Genomic DNA, 6,000 nt, shown 5'->3' with positions numbered 1-6,000 from the left:
AAATGAACTGACTTTTCAGAGGTTTTATAATAAACCACTTATCGAACCCGGGGTGTGCGCCGCCATTTTAAGTTCTGTTTCATAGCTTCCCCCTGGGAGAGAAGGGTCGCTATTGTATTTTTCTTTCGTTTATTTTTGTGAATTAAAGCATCAACATGTTAATCTGTACCATGTTTCAATGTATTGCTCATTATTCACTCCTTCTGAGTCAACTGATGCAGTGTGAGATGCCTGGATTCGTATCTATGGCATGAAATCACAGAGCTTTGAAATCTTCACGGAATCACTCACGTGACTCCGAAGTAAAATAGTAAGATTAAACGAGAACTTACCAGTTTGAAGTTTGATCTTTATTTTATGAGGAGTTACGTTGAGCAATTATGTGCCCACCGCTCCTGGCCCTCAATATCATAAAGGTCAACCGGAAGGTCTGGTTTATAATCTTACTATGTTACTTCAGTTACTATTATCTGTAATTTCACACCGCTGCTTTGATGATTGACGCGCATGCGGACTGGCAGGGTTCTTCACGTAATCGCTCATCGTAACTCCTCATAAAATAAAGATCAAACTTCAAACTGGTAAGTTCTCGTTTAATCTTACTATTCTTGAGCAAAACACAAAGTGCTGGAGTAACTCAGCGGGCCAGGCAGCATCTGTGGAAAGAATGGACAGATAATGTTTTGGGTTGGGGCATTTCTTCAGACTGATCATAGATTGTTGATAAGGTGAGAGGTTAACAAAGGTGGTAGGTGGGAATTCAGAGTTGATGTTACAATTGGATCAATCATCATTATATGAAATGATGGAACAGATTAATTGGGGTGAAAAACCTACTCCTAACTGTAGGGCCAGCTTTTGCGCATTAAGTCCTATTATAAAGAACAGACTACTATTGTCTGTTTTCTAAAAATGTCCCTGTTTTTGGGCGCATTCATTTTTGGAGCACTCTGGGAAAACAACCTACCAGTTGCAGGTCTGAAACAAAAACAGAAAGCGCGGGAAACAGTCTGTAGTTTGGGCAGCGTCTGTGGGAAGAGAAACATAAATCATAGTTTGAATGCCTTTTATTTGGTTCTGATCAAAGCTCATTAACCTGAATTGTTGCCTCTGTTTCTCTTTCCACAGATACTGCCTGACCTGCTCAGGGATTCCACCATTTTCTGTCCTTCTTTCAGGTTTTCAGAAACTTTAAAAAAATGTTCATCAACATTTACAGATGTTTGTTTAATGTCAGAAAATCATTAAAAACAAATCTAAAGTTAGCATATTTTCCTTCCAAAATAGATGAGACCTAACAGGGAGTGATTCAATTATACACTTGCAATTGATTAAAAAAAATGGATAGGAGTTTAAAAATGTTTTGTTGCAGGAGAGACCACAAACACAATCAAGGGAATAGAATGGTGTGGAAGGGGGGGTTTACGCAATTACAAATGTGTTCACCTATTTTGGATACAAATTATGCCAACTTTAGTTTTTTCGAATGATTTTCTCAACAAATATCTTTAACTGTTGATGGACATTAAAAACTGAGGTTGCTGAAAATCTGAAACTGAGACAAACCATCACAACGTTTAACAGACATTTGGGCAGATACAAGGTAGACACAAAAAGGTGGAGTAACTCAGCGGGTCACGAAGGAATGGGTACTCCTTCTCTCCAGAGATGCTGCCTGACCCGCTGAGTTACTCCAACTTTTTGTGTCTACTTTCGATATAAACCAGCATCTGCAGTTCTTTCCTACACATTTTGGACAGATACATGTATATGGTAGGTTTCGTAGGACACATGCCAAACGCAGGCAGGTATGTAGATTGGCCATGATGGTCGGCCTGGACAGGTTGGACCGAAGGGCCTGTTTCCACGCTGTATGACTCTTAAGACACAAATAGTAAACATGTATTTGCATTTTATCCTCCGAATAATAATTTGATGGAACTAGATTTCCAGAAGTTTTATGATTTGGAGGGATATTTATATGAACCATGGAGCAGAAACTGCGAGTTCGGAATCTATTGCCATTCAGTGGGAACTGAGCCTTGACCTGAATTTATTGTTGTCTTCTGGCGATATGACTTCGGTAAGGGGAAACGGAACTAATATATACCGAGCTGGGCGAGTGCCTGGGGAACCGCTGTTGGATACCTGGACTTCAACGTCACATGGGTCTACAAAGGGTTACAACCAACGTCGGCCCACGGAACGACCAGGAGACAGTTCTCATCGTGCCGCTCAGCGGCTCGGAAGCAGAGTAAGAACACATTTTGATCGAGTAAATTTAGTCTTGTGTATTTTACAGTAGAAAAGCAGAAATAAATAAACAAAAGAGACGGAGGACTCAAATCTTGGCGCCAGCTCTGGCGGCAACGCGTGGCTGGTCCGAGGCGGACTGAGGAATCAAGTCCAGCGTCCAGCGACCAGCGACCGGGACTGTCCTCCTGCTGTGGATGTGAACTGAAGGAAGCCGGGACACGGGCGGTGACTGGAGCCGGGACACGGGCAGTGACTGGAGCCGGGACACGGGCAGTGACTGGAGCCGGGACACGGGCAGTGACTGGAGCCGGGACACGGGCAGTGACTGGAGCCGGGACACGGGCAGTGACTGAAGCCGGGACACAGACACTGACCGGAGCCGGGACACGGGCGGTGACTGGAGCCGGGACACGGGCGGTGACTGGAGCCGGGACACGGGCGGTGACTGGAGCCGGGACACGGGCAGTGACTGGAACCGGGACACAGGGACAGTCCGAAGCGGGACACAGACACTGACCGGAGTGGGATAGGCACTGCGCCGAGCCGGGACACAGGGACTATCCGAAGACGGGACACAGGGACTGCCCGGAGGAAACAGCAGAGTTAGGAAAGGCACAACGCACGCCTTTCGTGCGACTGGTGTAACTGACCCGTGTTCCTCGCAGCACTGGTCTCTCACTCAAAGACACCCTTTATTCTTCGATTGCTTCATCTTCTGCTGCCGGGTCAACGTGGTCGAAGGAGTGTATTTTCGCCGCTCTTTTCTGGGGGAAATATAAATAAAAAGGCGAGTTGCGTTGTGGCCATTTTTCGATGTGTTGGGTTTCCGATGATTCTCTATATCCTGGCCACTGAGACAGTTAGAAAAGAACAAGCTCGCATCTCTCAACCGAGTTCCAAATGCTGCCCTGTGCAGAGTTAGATGAAACCGCTGCAATTTTCATCGATTGGAATTTAATGTAAAGAGATCACATTTCAGGTAAATATGCAATGAAGTCGAATGATTATAGAAAGACAAAAAACTTTCTTTTAAATAAAAACATTAAGGTAATTACTGAGCTGCATCTGTAAAAGTTGCCTGATTGCCTATTTTCATCAAACCCATCTTAAAAGTGGAGGATGGAGTTTTGAAACTGAATGGAATACAACAATTAATTGTATGGAGAGAAATATGTCACAATTAATCGTTCTGAGAGTCTCAGGATGATTGCTTTTGATATTAGCTGGGCCACGGGACTATTGGCTGGTCTTGCCCTGATAGAGTTAATTTTGTATTTATTTATGTGATGTAACCCGTCTGACATCGCTCGCCCGATTTACAACTGCCCTTTATTATTACTATTTGATGACATATTGCTAATACTATTATCCAGTGACAAACGGAAGAGAACATTTGGGGGAGCACGGATGGCTGGCTGGCTGGCTCTTCAAAAGGCAAAAACAGCCAAAGTTATTGTCGTTTATTTGACATTTATCCCTAAATTTCACTAAAAGCCTCTGGCTCTCATTTCAAACATACGGAACGGCGTAAAGTTAGTATATTTGCGTTGTAGATTTGAACTACACCGCCACAAAGTAAAATTTGTAATTTCTTCCAAACAACTTCCCTGACCCTGAAAATTAACATTAGTAATTACAGATTCCCATTCCTTCAGATGTTAATTATGATGAGTGAGTTTCATTAATAAATTTACACCATTATTTTTTTTATTTCCCTTTTCACTCCATGGATATTTTGGCCTTTGTTATGTTTCCTTTCCGTTCTCGAGATGACATGGAAAGACGTATTCTACTTCTTCTTCTTCTTTGGAATTTTACGGCAGCCAATGTTGCATTGCTGCCACAAAGACGTATTCTAACAGGCACTTACTGCTTCTCACTCCGGTATTTAAGAATAATTCTAAAGTCAATTTGGTAAGGAGGCGCACAGTTGTTTGGCCTTTTCACAGAGGTTGCGGCATTCTGGACGAGGCATTGGGCAAGTTGGGTTTGCAAAGCCATATAGAAAGTTTGCGGACAAGTGCGAGGCAAATGACAGCAGGCTGTATTAATTTACACGTCACAGCAAAATCCTACATTTTGTTCATATTTGTTTATTAAACAACAGGGGTGATAACTCAGAGTTTTAAAATAGTAAAGGGAGATTTTTTGCTGGTTACTATTGCATTAGTATTGAAAGTAACGTTTATGGAAATGACTATTTAACAGTACATTACAACAGGTATGTGATTGATAAAGACTGGATAGTGAAAGGAGGTTTTTGCCGATTATATGAGAAAAGAATGTGGGAGATGGCTAGAATGGAGTATAAATCCTGGCATAACAGTCTGTTTAAATGGCTTGCTTTCACACTGTATTCCACTACAATTATGTTACATCTTTATCAAACTAAATGTGCAGTTTATCCTCTGCCATATGGTTCATGAAGGAATTGGGTAATTATCCAAAGAAGGAAACTTTGCAGGCGCTGTGGAAAGGACAGGATTACAGGATCAATTGTGTAGCTAATCCAAGAGGACATACAGGCATGATGACCTAAATGGACATATGACGTAGAAGCAGGAGTAGATGGCCCTCATTCATCCCCTGACACCTGAATCATTCAATATAACTAAGTTTTTACATCCAAAGGTTCACAACCTTCTGGATGAAAGGCAGATGTCTTATTTTGTATTTGCAGCTCCTGTTTCTAGATTACTCAACCATAGGGATCATCAGACCTGCATCTACTTCTCAAGCTCTGTAAGAATGTTCTATGTTGCAGTGAGATCACCTCTCATTCTTCTAAACTCCACAGAGTATATGCCCAAATTGCATAATCTTTCTTCGTAATAATAAACCCACTGCCCCGGGAGTCAATCTGGTGAACCTCTATCGCATGTGCATTCTTCTGGCACAGTGGTAGAGCTTCTGTCTCACAGCACCGGAGATCTGGGCTTGATTCTGACCTTGGTGATGTCTGTGCGGAGTTTGCATATCCAACCTCTGAACATGTGGAGTTCCACAGGGTGTTTTGGTTTCCTCCCACATCCCAAAGAGGTGTTTTTTTTAGATTTGGCCTCTGTAAATTATCCTGAGGATGTAGGGAGTGGATGTGAAAGTGGGGTAACATAGAATTAGTGTGAGTGGCTGATCGATGGCCAGTGTGGACATGGTGGGCCGAAAGGTTGCTGTATCTATCTTTCAATCAATCAATTAGGGACGCCAAAATTGTACACAATATTGAAGATGTGATCACCCCAGGACCTAACATAATTGCATTAAGACATTTTTATTCTTGTATTCAAATCCTCTAAGTAAAGGACAATACACGATTTGCCTTCCTAATTGCTTGCATATCAACTTTCAGTGATGCATGTACATGATCTCTCAGGCCTTGACAAGCACCTACCGTTCTCTTGCCCCACATATCCCTTTCTAATTTCCTCCTCTGTCTGTAAAGCTATGCTTATTAGTATTTGACATTTCCAACTGGGAAAAAAGTTCTTATTCTCTGCTCTATTTACTTGTAAACATGTAAAGGTTAGAACATATAGATGTCATTAGTTTAATGTAGAAACAAATAATGCCATGGGATTTCAAGACGCAAAGAAAAGAGGGTATTTTGGTTGTAATCCATCGTTAGAAATATCAGTATTCTGCAGAATTGTGTTTGGGGAGCTGAGCTATAAAAGCTCTTTAAAAATAGTTTGCAATACAGGATGTAAATCAATAATACATGATTTTTGTTAATGATATTCATCA

The 6,000-nt window shown here is 42.0% G+C and overlaps 1 protein-coding gene across 3 annotated transcripts in view; it reads left to right on the top strand.

Annotated features, from left to right (window-relative positions):
• The first annotated feature begins 2,657 nt into the window (after positions 1-2,657).
• The window catches only part of LOC116973366 (proto-oncogene tyrosine-protein kinase LCK-like), a 58,189-nt gene continuing 54,846 nt past the window's right edge, over positions 2,658-6,000 (top strand). For 2 of the 3 annotated variants that reach the window (XM_033021359.1, XM_033021358.1), the window contains exon 1: positions 2,659-3,235. The gene's annotated coding sequence lies outside the window, so the exon portion shown is untranslated. Of the gene's footprint in view, positions 3,236-6,000 lie in introns of all 3 variants that reach the window. The other variant, XM_033021360.1, reaches the window with a different exon arrangement.

The sequence above is a fragment of the Amblyraja radiata genome, chromosome 5 (genome assembly GCF_010909765.2).
Source record: "Amblyraja radiata isolate CabotCenter1 chromosome 5, sAmbRad1.1.pri, whole genome shotgun sequence".
NCBI lineage: Eukaryota > Metazoa > Chordata > Chondrichthyes > Rajiformes > Rajidae > Amblyraja > Amblyraja radiata.
The sequence above is the reverse complement of the archived record's forward strand: the minus strand, read 5'-3'. Positions and strand labels throughout refer to the sequence as shown.